The sequence below is a fragment of the Euprymna scolopes genome, chromosome 5 (genome assembly GCF_053919585.1).
Source record: "Euprymna scolopes isolate OS-2025 chromosome 5, ASM5391958v1, whole genome shotgun sequence".
Lineage (NCBI taxonomy): Eukaryota > Metazoa > Mollusca > Cephalopoda > Sepiida > Sepiolidae > Euprymna > Euprymna scolopes.
In genome coordinates, this window is record NC_136486.1 from 160879073 (window position 1) to 160898477 (window position 19405).

The 19405-nt window shown below is 32.3% G+C and overlaps 1 pseudogene; it reads left to right on the top strand.

The window, feature by feature from the left end:
• Nucleotides 1-19005: 19005 nt before the first annotated feature.
• Nucleotides 19006-19139, top strand: LOC145277266 (U2 spliceosomal RNA; annotated as a pseudogene).
• Nucleotides 19140-19405: the final 266 nt, after the last annotated feature.

The window sequence follows — 19405 nt, forward strand, 5'->3', positions numbered from 1 at the left end:
TATAATACAAATATATAATCGAATAACATTATATATAACACCGTAAGTCGAGGCAAACACCGTATCCAGGAGCCGGAAAAACATCGCACTCCACATTGTAACCGTACAAAACGTATCTTAGGACCAGCGTATCCCGGGGTTCTACTATATATCAGTTTCTATTCACAAGTAATTGACAACTTTCGGCTTATGAAGATAGTTTTAACATGTTTATTCAAGTTAGATATTTTCCATTCTGTAGAACATTTATAGAACATACTTTCTGGACATTCTAACCTGTTTCAATTGGCTTCATCAGTTAATATAATTTCTTTATAAAAAACATGCTTATAAAAATATAAACGATATTGAAGGAGAAAAATAAAGCATATTAAACGGATGTGCACGCATATTTAAATGGAAATTAATGAAACATTGAGGAATGTTAATGTTATTAGCTAACAAGAGCTATGAATAATCAAGGAATACATGATGAAATAGCAGCATTTTTATTAAAAGTTTACAAAATTAATTTTTAATGAAAGAGCCTGGACTGTGCATATTTATTAGTGTGATTATGCGTACGTGAGCAATAGAGAATGTGAGTATTCGGCAGCGTGACAGTCTGTTGGCTTGCCTTATTCTTGATAGTGCGTGTATAGATGTGCGAGAGATAATGGAGATTGTATGCGAGTCTTGAGGTGTTTTCTCCCCCTCCCAGGCTAAAGGCACTGAGGGAGGTTTTTTTAACGTATGTCATTAGAAAAAGTAAAAAACTAATATGCTTTTGGAAGTGTGGCGGCGAGCTTGTTACAAGAACAGGTCCCCTGTTCTTGTAAATAATAAAAGCATTAAATAAATAAAAATGAGATAGGATAGACCGAGAATTCGAACCTGGAAAGCTAGGTTTAGAATTAAGATTCAGGAAGGAATTCCCATTGTAAGTTTTAATATAAAATAGCAGATATGTTTGTTTGAAAAGGAATTCGATTGTTTAGAGATGTCATTGTAAAAAGGAATTTTGATTGTTGAATTCTTTTTTATGAAAACTGAATTAAAATAAGGTTATGTAGAAGCGAACAATAGAAAATGAAAATCATTAAAAAATAGGTTTGGCCGAAAATAGGTTAAAAGAATTCGGTCTGCAGAATGGGTTGGACATGTGCGAACGAGATACGTGAGGCATGTTCAGGCCACGGGATCGATGAAGCACGTTTTTGGCCATGCAATGACGTCATGGATGAGAAATGAATTCTCAATATAGTTGCTAGTTTGAGATAGAAACACGAGAACAGAACGGAAAGAGAGTCAGACAGACAGAGAGGGTCAGACAGGAGAGTCGAGTCTGGATCGAATCCCCCTTTGGAAGCGAAGGGTTGGAAGTTGTAATCATGTAAAGACTTTGAATTTTTGGATGTCTTCATTGACCGGTCTAAGAAATAAAGGAACATCATCATTTTGTAACTGCGTCTTGTGTTGTGTCATTCTCAACAAACAAAGGTAAAGTGAAATTCTATTTATATGAACTTTGTTCCCACACTCATCTTGATAATGAACATTGTATAAACCTCATCTTTAAGTAATGTGTCTCTCCATCTTAAGAAATGCATCTCCCTCTCTATAAAGAAGTAATGACAGTCCCCTCCTATGATAAAAGAACTGATGACTTATCCCTCTCCTAATATATCTTTATAAGAACCGATAATCCTCCTCTCTAAAATGTTATAGAAACATTCACAGAACTGTATAAATGCCTCTTCTCTTCTATTTCCCTCTCATCGTGTATTACATGTATCCGTCTCTGTATTAGAATGTACTCGATATATGTCTCTCCAATATGAACACTCAACTATATAATACTCGTCATCTAAATATGACCGCTATGCAACAGAGCGTATTTTAATCAAGCGGAGAAAGAGGTTGGCTATACAAGCCAGTCATATCTTGGCGTTCGTTATAATCGCATCTACATAATTAAATAGATGGGATTGGAATTAGTAATGTTTATAGTAATACTAATTTTTAAATAATATCAATCTATATAGATAATTTTGAAGTATATATATATATATATATATATATATATATATATATAAAGAGGCCTTGAGTAAAAAAAAAAAAATAAATAAATAAAAAATGTAGTCTAAATTCACGGAAAAAAATTTTTTTTTACCTATCGCAGACTTAGCATCTACATAATCCGACTTCTAAAAAGTTTATAATTACAAAGGAGAACACAGCTATATAAGGATTAAAAAAGCCTTAACTAAAATTATATGAGTATCATTAAGCTTAACATTTAGTATGTACAATTTATCAGAATTTGTGATAGTAATAATTTAATCGTAATATTAATGCTAATATTCAAATTATAATACTTGACATTTCTATTAAATAAAAATAATTATATTAAATATGATTAAAACTAGTTTATGTAATTTTAATATTTTCCAGAATGTGTTAATAAAAAATATGTATGCATTATAACAAGAATTAATTAAAATCAAAATGAATTATAAATTATACATAGATATCGTATGGATACTATTTTTTAATCCAAATCAGCTAATACAATTCTTATATTAACAATTATTATAATAATACATAAATATGTTGACAGGAAATTAAGCATTAATTATTGAGAAAATGTGGTTACGTCGGAAAAGCCAGGGCACAAAGTAAAAAATCCGGAAGTTGGCTCTGTTTACTTAAAATATGGAACGGAACGGAATCATTAAACATGAAACAAAATACGAAACCATATAGAAATCATTTATTTTAAATAATTATTTTAGTTTTAACACTTCTTGTTCTATCATGAAACAATAAAAAAATAATAAATTTTGATTTCGGTTTAGTAATTCAGTTGAAGGTAAGTACCTTGTTTCATGATACATTAGCATGGATACCGACGTTGCCCGGGCGGACATGAAGTTCGGTTTGGACAGAGCGGCCATACTAAGGATATTGTGCAACCCCCACAAAAGGACGGAATCGCCCCAAAAACAGACTGATAGGTGACAACTTCCCCACCAGATATTTTGGCAGCCCATTTCCTTAAGAAAAAATGAATCAAAACAACTTTTATTCCAATCAAAATAGCAGCGAGTGGTTGTGCGACCGAAAAAAAAAATATAATAAATATCCGCGGTAGGCAGGCTCGAGCCTGGAACGCGAAAGAGGGCAAGAAAGGTAAACGTTACTGGCAAACACTTTTGCCCATTGGATCACGATGACTTATGACGTCATGACCCTGCAAAATAACGTTTTTAAACACTTGCAAAAATCGGAAAAAGTAACCCCCTCCCTTCTAAAAAATGGTTTAGTTGACAACCACAGAATTAATCTTTTTTCTAATTTTCACATATGCGTCCAAGGGATTGCTCTTTCACATGGTACCAGTTTTGACCCGGTCCGATGTGGCCGACGAAAGTTTTTAACGTACAAACGAACACACAAACGAACCGACGTTTAAGATTTATATAATAGACTAGCAGGGCTACCCGGCGTTGCTCGGGACCGTATAAACAATGAAAAAACAAAAGCAGATATTGAACATATGTTTGATTCTTAGGGGAGAGGAATCTTTCATCTCTATGTATTATTTGTTTTATCTACCCTAGGACTGGTATTGTTCATGTTTTATCCCTAGCATAGGTAATTTACAGCATGTATATGAAATTGTTTTACCTTAGGGAGAAGAGAACAGGTAATATACAACATAATGTGTCTATATTACATCCCTGGCAACGCCTAGAAACCAGCTAGAACATGTATTTCAGTCAATCTTTATTATATCCTGGGCTATGCCGGGAAACCAGCTAATCTCTTATTAGTGACTTGACCACCAAAATACCTCCCTAAGTGTGTCCTTTCTTTTGAACTTATTAGATATAGGTATCTAGAAATGTGTGTGAAATTTTGTTGAATGCATTGTTCACTATGATTTTCTTATTGTTCTACACAATATCAACTGTAGCGAAATAACACAGTAAACTTAGTGTAGTGTTAGAATAAAGAGCAAAGGAAAAAATTAGAATCATATTCTGTAATTGCAAATCTAAATTTGCTAGCGTGTACCAGTATTTGCCAGGTTGTGGAAATTTGGAACTTATAACATATGTAGTGGCCTTTTCCTAGATACCTATTGCTAAAAATTATACTTTCATTTTGTTAGAAAAATCTCTCTTCGGATGCCCTGCATCATTCAAAATAAAAACAAATATTTTTATAATTGTTTCAGTATATTGCTACACAATGTGAAAGTTTTTAACGTTTGTAAAAAAAATCATGAATGTGCTTATATTGCAAAAAAGAAAATATCAGTGCACAGTATTGAAAGTGTTTGAGATTCAAAAGTCTGTAACATTTCTACTAACTTCATAAGATGTCATGTGAGAAACTGAATTGAATATCAAGACATTATCTGAAGCGTTTTTATTTTGGTGTAACATATGTGTTTACAGTGAACCTTAACTTTTAATAAACAGATTGGTATGCAATGACATAGGCTAAGAATCTTTAACAAAATATATATAAATTGGAAAAATGTGTGAACAAATGAAAAAAAAATGATCCGCTCCACTTGATGACATCAAGCACAGTAATATTTTAGTGAAGAAAATATGAAATTGATGTTCAGTGATTAGTTTGGATGAATGAGAAAATGTAATTGTTTGATGCATAAAAATAACTCAGTTGCTGTATTTGATATTAAGCAGCAAAATATAGTGATTTGAATATTTGGGAAAACATCAAACCAGATTATGTAAAAAGAAAAAAAAAGATGAAATTAGAAAATATATATTTTATGTTTATGAGTTCTGCCAATCAAAATTTTGTGGCAGAAATTGGGTGATTACCATGCAATTTTATTTTGGTAAAATTCTTAAATTATTTGAATGTTTATTATAATTTCTAATTAGTGACTTGTTATAATCAAAATCCGCCCTAAAGAGTGTCCTTTCTTTTATTAGGTATCAGAGTAGGTATCAAGATTTCTACTTCTATACAAATGGGATATTTCAGATCTGTACATAAAAAATTTGTTGAATATATAGGTTGAGAATTGTTCTGTGTCGCTCTCTCTCACACACACACGCATTCTCACTTTTATAGATATAATAGATAGATTACTCTAGATATATTTCCATATGTCTGAATACCCTATATACAAATGTTCAAATCTGTAGATAAAAAATTTGTTGAGTATATAGGTTGAAAATTGTTCTCTCTCTCTCACACACACATTCTCAATTTTAGAGATATAATAGATAGATTATGCTAGATATATTTCCATATGTCTGAATACCCTATATACAAATTTTCTAATCTGTAGATCAAATATTTGTTGAATATATAGGTTGAAAATTGTTCTTACTCTCTCTCTCTCTCTCGCTACCTCACACACACACATTCTAACTTTTATAGATATAATATATAGATTATGCTAGATATATTTCCATATGTGTGAATACCCTATATACAAATTTTCTAATTTGTAGATAAAAAATTTGTAGAGTGCATAGGTTGAGAATTGTTCTCTCTATCTCTCACACACACATATTCTAACTTTTAAAGATATAATAGATTATGCTAGATATATTTCGATATTTCTGAATACCCTATATTCAAATTTTCAAATCTGTAGATAAAAAATTTGTTGAATGTATAGGTTGAGAACTGTTCTCTCTCTCTCTCTCTCTCTCTCTCTCTCTCTCTCTCGCTCACACACACACACACATTCTCACTTTTATAGATATAATAGAAAGATTATGCTAGATATATTTCTATTTGTATGAATACTCCATATACAAATTTTAAAATCTGTAGATAAAGAATTTGTTGAGTATATGGGTTGAGAATTGTTCTCTCTCTCTCTCTCTCTCACACACACACACAGACACACACACACATTCTCACTTTTATAGATATAATAGATTATGCTAGATATATTTCCATATGTCTGAATACCCTATATACAAATTTTCAAATCTGTAGATAAAAAATTTGTTGAGTATATAGGTTGAGAATTGTTCTCTCTCTCTATCCCACACATCCTCACTTTTATCGATATAATAGACAGATTATGCCAGATATATTGAAATATGTCTGAATGCCCAATATACAAATTTTGAAATCTGTAGATAAAAAATTTGTTGTATACATAGGTTGAGAATTGTCCTCTCTCTCACACACACACACATTCTCACTTTTATACATATAATAGATAGATTATGCTAGATATATTTCTATATGTCTGAACACCCTATATACAAATGTTCAAATCTGTGGATAAAAAATTTGTTGAATGTATAGGTTGAGAATTTTTCTCTCTCTCTCTTTTTCTCTCTCTCTCTCTCTCGCTATCTCACACACACACATTCTCACTTTTATAGATAAAATAGATAGATTATGCTAGATATATTTCCATATGTCTGAATACCCTATATACAAATTTTCAAATCTGTAGATAAAAAATTTGTTGAATATATAGGTTTAGAATTGTTCTCTCTCTCTCTCACACACACATCCTGACTTTTGTAGTTATAATAGATAGATTATGCTAGATATATTTCCATATGTCTGAATACCCTATATACAAATTTTCTAAGCTGTAGGTAAAAAATTTGTTGAGTATGTAGGTTAAGAATTGTTCTCTCTCTCTCTCTCACACACACACACACACACACACACACAAGTTCTCACTTTTATAGATATAATAGATAGATTATGCTAGATATATTTCTATATGTCTGCCTACCCTATATACAAATTTTCAAATCTGTACCCAAAAATGTGTGGAATATATAGGTTGAGAATTGTTCTCTCTCTCTCTCTCTCACACACATATTCTCACTTTTATAGATATAATAGAAAGATTATGCTAGATATATTTCTATATGTCTGAATACCCTATATACAAAATTTCAAATCTGTAGATAAAAAATTTGTTGAGTATATAGGTTGAGAATTGTTCTCTCTCACACACACCTACACACACACACACACACACACATTCTACCTTTTATAGATATAATAGATTATGCTAGATATATTTCCATATGTCTGAATACCCTACATACAAATTTTCAAATCTGTAGATAAACAATTTGTTGTAAATATAGGTTGAGAATTTTTTGCTCTTTCCATCACTCACATTCACACTTTTATAGATATAATACATAGATTATGCCAGATATATTTACATATGTCTGAATACCCAATATACACATTTTCAAATCTGTAGATAAAAAATTAGTTGAATATATAGGTTGAGAATTGTTCTCTCTCTCTCTCTTTCTCTCTCTCTCACACACACATTCTCACTTTTATAGATATAATAGATAGATTATGCTAGATATATTTCCATACGTCTGAATACCCTATATCCAAATTTTCTAATATGTAGATAAAAAATTTGTTGAATATATAGGGTGAGAATTTTCCTTTCTCTCTTTCTCTCTCTCTCTCTTTCTCACACACACACACATACACATTCTCACATTTATTGATATAATAGATAGAATATGCTAGATATATTGCTATATGTCTGAATACCCTATATACAAATTGTCAAATCTGTAGATAAAAAATGTGTTGAATATATAGGCTGAAAATTGTTCTCTCTCTCTCTCTCTCTCTGACTCTCTCTCTCTCTCTCACACACACACATGGTCATTTTATAGATATAATAGATAGGTTATGCTAGATATATTTCTATATGTCTGAATACCCTATATACAAATTTTCAAATCTGTAGATAAAAAATTTGTTGAGTATATAGGTTGAGACTGTTCTTTCTCTCTCTCTCACACACACATTCTCACTTTTATAGATATAATAGATTATGCTAGATATATTTCCAAATGTCTGAATACCCTATATACAAATTTTCAAATCTGTAAAGAGGGAATTTGTTGAATATATAGGTTGAGAATTGTTCTCTCTCTCTCTCTCACACACACATTCTCACTTTTATAGATATAATAGATAGATTATGCTAGATATATTTCCTTATGTCTGAATACCCTATATACAAATTATCAAATCTGTAGATACAAAATTTGTTGAGTATATAGGTTGAGAATTGTTCTCTCTCTCTCACTCACTGACTCACACACACACACACACACACACACACACATTCTACCTTTTATAGATATAATAGATTATTCTAGATATATTTCCATATGTCTGAATACCCTGTATACATATTTTCAGATCTGTACATAAAAATTAGTTGAATATATAGGTTTAGAATTGTTCTCTCTCTCTCTCTTCTCTCTCTCTTTCACACACATTCTCACTTTTATAGATATAATAGATAGATTATGCTAGATATATTTCCATATGTCTGAATACCCTATATACAAATTTTCTAATCGGTAGATAAAAAATTTGTTGAATATATAGGGTGAGAATTGTACTTACTCTCTCTCTCTCTCTCTCACGCACACATTCTCACATTTATGGATATAATAGATAGATTATGCTGGATATATTTCCATATGTCTGAATACCCTATATAAAAATGGTCAAATCTGTAGATAACAAATTTATTGAATAGATAGGTTGAGAATTGTTCTCTCTCTCTCGCAACCTTACACACACAACCACACGCAAACATTCTGACTTTTATAGATATAATAGATCGATTATGCTAGATATATTTCCATATGTCTGAATACCCAATATACAAATTTTCAAATCTGTAGATAAAAAATTTGTTGAATATATAGGTTGAGAATTGTTCTCTCTCTCTCACACACTCACATTCTCACTTTTATAGATATAATGTATAGATTATGCTAGATATATTTCTATATGTCTGAATACCCTATATACAAAGTTTAAAATCCGTAGATAAAAATACGTTGAGTATATAGGTTGAGAATTGTTCTCTCTCTCTCTTACGCACACACACACACACACACACACACACATTTTCACTTTTATAGATATAATAGATAGATTATGCTAGATATATTTCCATATGTCTGAATACCCTATATACAAATTTTCAAATCTGTAGATAAAAAATGTATTGAATATATAGGTTGAGAATTGTTGTCTCTCTCTCTCTCTCTCTGGCTACCTCACACACACACACATTTTCACTTTTATAGATATAATAGATAGATTATGCTAGATATATTTCCATATGTCTGAATACCCTATATACAAACTTTCAAATCTGTAGATAAAAAATTTGTTGAGTATATAGGTTGAGAATTGTTCTCTCTCTCTCTCACACACTCAAATATAAAGTGTGCATCTTTTTTTAATAGGAGGTAATGCTTGGGAAACTGTGCACTCGGCCTATTCCCCCCCCTCCCCCACAAAAGCGGTGTCATTCTCTTCCCCCCACCCCACTAAGTAAATATAAAGTGTGCATCTTTTTTTAGTAGGAGGTAATGCTTGGGAAACTGTGCACTCGGCTTCTTCCCCCCCTTCCTCCCACAAAAGCGGTTCTAGTCTCGTCCCCCCACCCCAAATGCTTGGGAAACTGTGCACTGTTTTTGTTGGTTTTCAAGCTGCCTCTTCCCCCCCCCACACACACAGTTTAACAGTAGTAGGAGGTCAAGAGAAAGAGGGTGAGAGAGAGAGAAGAGTAAGTTGGTGAGAGAGAGAGAAAAGAGAAAGAGGGTGTTGGTTTTGAAGCTGCCTCTTCCCCCCCCCCAGTTTAACAGTGGGTGAGAGAGAGAAGAGTAAGTGGGTGAGTGAGAGAGAGAGAAAAGAGAAAGACGGTGTTGGTTTTGAAGCGGCCTCCTCTCCTCCCCCCTTCCAGTTTAAGAGGTATGAGGTCACGTGGTAATATACAAAATGGCTATTTATTTTCTACCATAAATATAACGATATTTTTATTATCGTCTAATATTTTGAAAGCTGAATTTTTTTATTCCTGTAAATTTTTTCCTGACATTTTTCGTTAAAACTCTTGTATAAATAATATTTTTAACCAGTTAATGTCTGAATACCCTATATACAAATGGTCAAATCTGTAGATAACAAATTTATTGAATAGATAGGTTGAGAATTGTTCTCTCTCTCTCTCGCAACCTTACACACACAACCACACGCAAACATTCTGACTTTTATAGATATAATAGATCGATTATGCTAGATATATTTCCATATGTCTGAATACCCAATATACAAATTTTCAAATCTGTAGATAAAAAATTTGTTGAATATATAGGTTGAGAATTGTTCTCTCTCTCACACACTCACATTCTCACTTTTATAGATATAATGTATAGATTATGCTAGATATATTTCTATATGTCTGAATACCCTATATACAAAGTTTAAAATCTGTAGATAAAAATACGTTGAGTATATAGGTTGAGAATTGTTCTCTCTCTCTCTTACACACACACACACACACACACACACACACACACACACACACATTTTCACTTTTATACATATAATAGATAGATTATGCTAGATATATTTCCATATGTCTGAATACCCTATATACAAATTTTCAAATCTGTAGATAAAAAATGTATTGAATATATAGGTTGAGAATTGTTGTCTCTCTCTCTCTCTCTGGCTACCTCACACACACACACATTTTCACTTTTATAGATATAATAGATAGATTATGCTAGATATATTTCCATATGTCTGAATACCCTATATACCAACTTTCAAATCTGTAGATAAAAAATTTGTTGAGTATATAGGTTGAGAATTGCTCTCTCTCTCTCACACACACTCAAATATAAAGTGTGCATCTTTTTTTAATAGGAGGTAATGCTTGGGAAACTGTGCACTCGGCCTATTCCCCCCCCCCTCCCCCACAAAAGCGGTGTCATTCTCTTCCCCCCACCCCACTAAGTAAATATAAAGTGTGCATCTTTTTTTAGTAGGAGGTAATGCTTGGGAAACTGTGCACTCGGCTTCTTCCCCCCCCCCTTCCCCCCACAAAAGCGGTTCTAGTCTCGTCCCCCCACCCCAAATGCTTGGGAAACTGTGCACTGTTTTTGTTGGTTTTCAAGCTGCCTCTTCCCCCCCCCACACACACAGTTTAACAGTAGTAGGAGGTCAAGAGAAAGAGGGTGAGAGAGAGAGAAGAGTAAGTTGGTGAGAGAGAGAGAAAAGAGAAAGAGGGTGTTGGTTTTGAAGCTGCCTCTTCCCCCCCCCAGTTTAACAGTGGGTGAGAGAGAGAAGAGTAAGTGGGTGAGTGAGAGAGAGAGAAAAGAGAAAGACGGTGTTGGTTTTGTAGCGGCCTCCTCTCCTCCCCCCTTCCAGTTTAAGAGGTATGAGGTCACGTGGTAATATACAAAATGGCTATTTATTTTCTACCATAAATATAACGATATTTTTATTGTCGTCTAATATTTTGAAAGCTGAATTTCTAATAAAATGTGCATCTATAGGAGATAATGCCTGGGAATGTGTGCACTGTTTTTGTTGGTTTGAAGCTGCCTCTTCCCCCCCCCCACAGTTTAACAGTGGTGTGACGTCAAGAGAAAGAGGGTGAGAGAGAGGGAAGAGTAAGTGGGTGAGAGAGAGAGAGAAAGAGAGAGAGAAAAAAGAAAGACGGTGTTGGTTTTGTGAAAAAAGTTGTTATTTACAATTGTTCGCCATTAGTGGATGTTGATGTCACGTCACGTGACATGACTAAGCGCTTTTTTTTTTTTAGTATGAATAACATTTTTTGTTTTAATTATAAAGTCTACACTTAATTTTATAGAAAATAATGTATATATAATAGAAAGAAAAAAATTACTGGTTTTGTTGGATTCAAGTGGATCCCCCCCTCCAGTTTAAGAGATAGCAGGTCACGTGGTAATATACAAAATGGCTAGCGTAAATATAAAGATCGGTTTTTTTATCGACGAATATTTTGAAAGCTGAATTTTTTTTATTCCTGTACATTTTTTCCTGACATTTTTCGTTAAAACTCTTGTATAAATACTATTTTTAACCAGTTAATTACGTTGGAGACATTGTCATGGAGTTTAATAATCTATAGAACAAAGCAGAAGAGAAATTACAAAAGTATCGGTAAAACAAAGTTTTTATTTACATTTGTTCGCCATTACTGGATGTTGACGTCACGTCACGTGACATGACTAAGCGTTTTTGGATTACGTAATATTAACATTAAAATGACAGGTTTTTTGGGGGGCCCCCCTGGGAGAGAAATGATCAGTTCACCCCCTTTTAATGGTCCGTTTGGTGTGAAATTTCGATATTTGTCATGCGTGTGATCAAGGTTCAATATGATACCTAATTTGTCAACTTTGGTTGTGTCTGTCAAAAGTTTGAGCTGACGTCACGTCACGTGACACGTATTGAATAACGTTAAAATGAAAGTTTTTTTGGGGGCCCCCCCTGGGAGAAAAATGATCAGTTCACCCCCTTCTAATTGTCCGTTTGATGTGAAATTTCGATATTTGTCATGCGGGTGATCAAGGTGCAATATGATACCTAATTTGTCAACTTTGGTTGTGTCTGTCAAAAGTTTTAGCGTTACAAACAAACATACATACATACATACATACATACATACATACACACCGATTTTTGCCTTTTATATATTACTAGCAGGGCTACCCGGCGTTGCTCGGGACCGTATAAACAATGAAAAAACAAAAGCAGATATTGAACATATGTTTGATTCTTAGGGGAGAGGAATCTTTCATCTCTATGTATTATTTGTTTTATCTACCCTAGGACTGATATTGTTCATGTTTTATCCCTAGCATAGGTAATTTACAGCATGTATATGAAATTGTTTTACCTTAGGGAGAAGAGAACAGGTAATATACAACATAATGTGTCTATATTACATCCCTGGCAACGCCTAGAAACCAGCTAGAACATGTATTTCAGTCAATCTTTATTATATCCTGGGCTATGCCGGGAAACCAGCTAATCTCTTTTTAGTGACTTGACCACCAAAATACCTCCCTAAGTGTGTCCTTTCTTTTGAACTTATTAGATATAGGTATCTAGAAATGTGTGTGAAATTTTGTTGAATGCATTGTTCACTATGATTTTCTTATTGTTCTACACAATATCAACTGTAGCGAAATAACACAGTAAACTTAGTGTAGTGTTAGAATAAAGAGCAAAGGAAAAAATTAGAATCATATTTTGTAATTGCAAATCTAAATTTGCTAGCATGTTCCAGTATTTGCCAGGTTGTGGAAATTTGGAACTTATAACATATGTAGTGGCCTTTTCCTAGATACCTATTGCTAAAAATTATACTTTCATTTTGTTAGAAAAATCTCTCTTCAGATGCCCTGCATCATTCAAAATAAAAACAAATATTTTTATAATTGTTTCAGTATATTGCTACACAATGTGAAAGTTTTTAACGTTTGTAAAAAAAATCATGAATGTGCTTATATTGCAAAAAAGAAAATATCAGTGCACAGTATTGAAAGTGTTTGAGATTCAAAAGTCTGTAACATTTCTACTAACTTCATAAGATGTCATGTGAGAAACTGAATTGAATATCAAGACATTATCTGAAGCGTTTTTATTTTGGTGTAACATATGTGTTTACAGTGAACCTTAACTTTTAATAAACAGATTGGTATGCAATGACATAGGCTAAGAATCTTTAAAATATATATAAATTGGAAAAATGTGTGAACAAATGAAAAAAAATGATCCGCTCCACTTGATGACATCAAGCACAGTAATATTTTAGTGAAGAAAATATGAAATTGATGTTCAGTGATTAGTTTGGATGAATGAGAAAATGTAATTGTTTGATGCATAAAAATAACTCAGTTGCTGTATTTGATATTAAGCAGCAAAATATAGTGATTTGAATATTTGGGAAAACATCAAACCAGATTATGTAAAAAGAAAAAAAAAAGATGAAATTAGAAAATATATATTTTATGTTTATGAGTTCTGCCAATCAAAATTTTGTGGCAGAAATTGGGTGATTACCATGCAATTTTATTTTGGTAAAATTCTTAAATTATTAGAATGTTTATTATAATTTCTAATTAGTGACTTGTTATAATCAAAATCCGCCCTAAAGAGTGTCCTTTCTTTTATTAGGTATCAGAGTAGGTATCAAGATTTCTACTTCTATACAAATGTGATATTTCAGATCTGTACATAAAAAATTTGTTGAATATATAGGTTGAGAATTGTTCTGTGTCGCTCTCTCTCACACACACACGCATTCTCACTTTTATAGATATAATAGATAGATTACTCTAGATATATTTCCATATGTCTGAATACCCTATATACAAATTTTCAAATCTGTAGATAAAAAAATTTGTTGAGTATATAGGTTGAAAATTGTTCTCTCTCTCTCTCTCACACACACATTCTCAATTTTAGAGATATAATAGATAGATTATGCTAGATATATTTCCATATGTCTGAATACCCTATATACAAATTTTCTAATCTGTAGATCAAATATTTGTTGAATATATAGGTTGAAAATTGTTCTTACTCTCTCTCTCTCTCTCTCTCTCTCTGGCTACCTCACACACACATTCTAACTTTTATAGATATAATAGATAGATTATGCTAGATATATTTCCATATGTGTGAATACCCTATATACAAATTTTCTAATTTGTAGATAAAAAATTTGTAGAGTGCATAGGTTGAGAATTGGTCTCTCTATCTCTCACACACACACATTCTAACTTTTAAAGATATAATAGATTATGCTAGATATATTTCGATATTTCTGAATACCCTATATATAAAAATTTGTTGAATGTATAGGTTGAGAACTGTTCTCTCTCTCTCTCGCTCACACACACACACATTCTCACTTTTATAGATATAATAGAAAGATTATCCTAGATATATTTCTATTTGTATGAATACTCTATATACAAATTTTAAAATCTGTAGATAAAGAATTTGTTGAGTATATGGGTTGAGAATTGTTCTCTCTCTCTCTCTCTCTCTCACACACACACACACATTCTCACTTTTATAGATATAATAGATTATGCTAGATATATTTCCATATGTCTGAATACCCTATATACAAATTTTCAAATCTGTAGATAAAAAATTTGTTGAGTATATAGGTTGAGAATTGTTCTCTCTCTCTCTATCACACACATTCTCACTTTTATAGATATAATAGACAGATTATGCCAGATATATTAAAATATGTCTGAATGCCCAATATACAAATTTTGAAATCTGTAGATAAAAAATTTGTTGTATACATAGGTTGACAATTGTCCTCTCTCTCACACACACACATTCTCACTTTTATACATATAATAGATAGATTATGCTAGATATATTTCTATATGTCTGAACACCCTATATACAAATGTTCAAATCTGTGGATAAAAAATTTGTTGAATGTATAGGTTGAGAATTTTTATCTCTCTCTTTTTCTCTCTCTCTCTCTCGCTATCTCACACACACGCATTCTCACCTTTATAGATAAAATAGATAGATTATGCTAGATATATTTCCATATGTCTGAATACCCTATATACAAAGTTTCAAATCTGTAGATAAAAAATTTGTTGAATATATAGGTTTAGAATTGTTCTCTCTCTCTCTCACACACACATTCTAACTTTTGTAGTTATAATAGATAGATTATGCTAGATATATTTCCATATGTCTGAATACCCTATATACAAATTTTCTAAACTGTAGGTAAAAAATTTGTTGAGTATGTAGGTTAAGAATTGTTCTCTCTCTCTCTCACACACACACACACACACAAGTTCTCACTTTTATAGATATAATAGATAGATTATGCTAGATATATTTCTATATGTCTGCCTACCCTATATACAAATTTCCAAATCTGTGCCCAAAAATGTGTGGAATATATAGGTTGAGAATTGTTCTCTCTCTCTCTCTCTCTCACACATATTCTCACTTTTATAGGTTATATAGGTTGAGAATTTTTTGCTCTTTCCATCACTCACATTCACACTTTTATAGATATAATACATAGATTATGCCAGATATATTTACATATGTCTGAATACCCAATATACACATTTTCAAATCTGTAGATAAAAAATTAGTTGAATATATAGGTTGAGAATTGTTCTCTCTCTCTCTCTTTCTCTCTCTCTCACACACACATTCTCACTTTTATAGATATAATAGATAGATTATGCTAGATATATTTCCATACGTCTGAATACCCTATATCCAAATTTTCTAATATGTAGATAAAAAATTTGTTGAATATATAGGGTGAGAATTTTCCTTCCTCTCTTTCTCTCTCTCTCTTTCTCACACACACACAAGCTGAAAATTGTTCTCTCTCTCTCTCTGACTCTCTCTCTCTCTCTCACATACACACACATGGTCATTTTATAGATATAATAGATAGGTTATGCTAGATATATTTCTATATGTCTGAATACCCTATATACAAATTTTTAAATCTGTAGATAAAAAATTTGTTGAGTATATAGGTTGAGAATTGTTCTTTCTCTCTCTCTCACACACACATTCTCACTTTTATAGATATAATAGATTATGCTAGATATATTTCCAAATGTCTGAATACCCTATATACAAATTTTCAAATCTGTAAAGATAGAATTTGTTGAATATATAGGTTGAGAATTGTTCTCTCTCTCTCTCTTTCACACACATTCTCACTTTTATAGATATAATAGATAGATTATGCTAGATATATTTCCTTATGTCTGAATACCCTATATACAAATTATCAAATCTGTAGATACAAAATTTGTTGAGTATATAGGTTGAGAATTGTTCTCTCTCTCTCTCTCTCTCTCTCTCTCACTCACTCACTCACACACACACACACACATTCTACCTTTTATAGATATAATAGATTATTCTAGATATATTTCCATATGTCTGAATACCCTGTATACAAATTTTCAGATCTGTACATAAAAATTAGTTGAATATATAGGTTGAGAATTGTTCTCTCTCTCTCTCTCTCTCTGACTCTCTCTCTCTCTCTCACACACACACATGGTCATTTTATAGATATAATAGATAGGTTATGCTAGATATATTTCTATATGTCTGAATACCCTATATACAAATTTTCAAATCTGTAGATAAAAAATTTGTTGAGTATATAGGTTGAGACTGTTCTTTCTCTCTCTCTCACACACACATTCTCACTTTTATAGATATAATAGATTATGCTAGATATATTTCCAAATGTCTGAATACCCTATATACAAATTTTCAAATCTGTAAAGAGGGAATTTGTTGAATATATAGGTTGAGAATTGTTCTCTCTCTCTCTCTCACACACACATTCTCACTTTTATAGATATAATAGATAGATTATGCTAGATATATTTCCTTATGTCTGAATACCCTATATACAAATTATCAAATCTGTAGATACAAAATTTGTTGAGTATATAGGTTGAGAATTGTTCTCTCTCTCTCACTCACTGACTCACACACACACACACACACACACACACATTCTACCTTTTATAGATATAATAGATTATTCTAGATATATTTCCATATGTCTGAATACCCTGTATACATATTTTCAGATCTGTACATAAAAATTAGTTGAATATATAGGTTTAGAATTGTTCTCTCTCTCTTCTCTCTCTCTTTCACACACATTCTCACTTTTCTAGATATAATAGATAGATTATGCTAGATATATTTCCATATGTCTGAATACCCTATATACAAATTTTCTAATCGGTAGATAAAAAATTTGTTGAATATATAGGGTGAGAATTGTACTTACTCTCTCTCTCTCTCTCTCTCTCTCACGCACACATTCTCACTTTTATGGATATAATAGATAGATTATGCTGGATATATTTCCATATGTCTGAATACCCTATATACAAATGGTCAAATCTGTAGATAACAAATTTATTGAATAGATAGGTTGAGAATTGTTCTCTCTCTCTCTCTCGCAACCTTACACACACAACCACACGCAAACATTCTGACTTTTATAGATATAATAGATCGATTATGCTAGATATATTTCCATATGTCTGAATACCCAATATACAAATTTTCAAATCTGTAGGTAAAAAATTTGTTGAATATATAGGTTGAGAATTGTTCTCTCTCTCTCACACACTCACATTCTCACTTTTATAGATATAATGTATAGATTATGCTAGATATATTTCTATATGTCTGAATACCCTATATACAAAGTTTAAAATCCGTAGATAAAAATACGTTGAGTATATAGGTTGAGAATTGTTCTCTCTCTCTCTTACGCACACACACACACACACACACACACACACACACACACACACACACACACACACACACATTTTCACTTTTATAGATATAATAGATAGATTATGCTAGATATATTTCCATATGTCTGAATACCCTATATACAAATTTTCAAATCTGTAGATAAAAAATGTATTGAATATATAGGTTGAGAATTGTTGTCTCTCTCTCTCTCTCTCTCTCTCTCTCTCTCTCTCTCTCTGGCTACCTCACACACACACACATTTTCACTTTTATAGATATAATAGATAGATTATGCTAGATATATTTCCATATGTCTGAATACCCTATATACAAACTTTCAAATCTGTAGATAAAAAATTTGTTGAGTATATAGGTTGAGAATTGTTCTCTCTCTCTCACACGAAACTGTGCGCTCGGCTTCTTCCCCCCCTTCCCACCCCAAATGCTTGGGAAACTGTGCACTGTTTTTGTTGGTTTTCAAGCTGCCTCTTCCCCCCCCCCACACACACACAGTTTAACAGTAGTAGGAGGTCAAGAGAAAGAGGGTGAGAGAGAGAGAAGAGTAAGTTGGTGAGAGAGAGAGAAAAGAGAAAGAGGGTGTTGGTTTTATATTTTTATTATCGTCTAATATTTTGAAAGCTGAATTTCTAATAAAATGTGCATCTATAGGAGATAATGCCTGGAAATGTGTTCCTCCCCCCCACAGTTTAACAGTGGTGTGACGTCAAGAGAAAGAGGGTGAGAGAGAGGGAAGAGTAAGTGGGTGAGAGAGAGAAAGAGAGAGAAAAAAAAGAAAGACGGTGTTGGTTTTGTGAAAAAAGTTGTTATTTACAATTGTTCGCATTCTTGGCCTTTTGGTCAAGATCAAAGTGTAGTATCTGTTCTTCAGATGCTGCACTTCTATTTCTTGTTCTCTTTCGGTGGAGGAGAAATCCTCCACGACTGAGACAATTTTTATTTTTGTACCTTTTCTCCACGTTAAAAAACGACCCTGGTGTCTAACTCTGTCCCGTGGGGAGGCATAGTAAATAGGTACAATTGTTCGCCATTAGTGGATGTTGACGTCACGTCACGTGACATGACTAAGCGTTTTTTTTTTTTAGTATGAATAACATTTTTTGTTTTAATTATAAAGTCTACACTTAATTTTATAGAAAATGATGTATATATAATAGAAAAAAAAAATTACTGGTTTTGTTGGATTCAAGTGGATCCCCCCCTCCAGTTTAAGAGATAG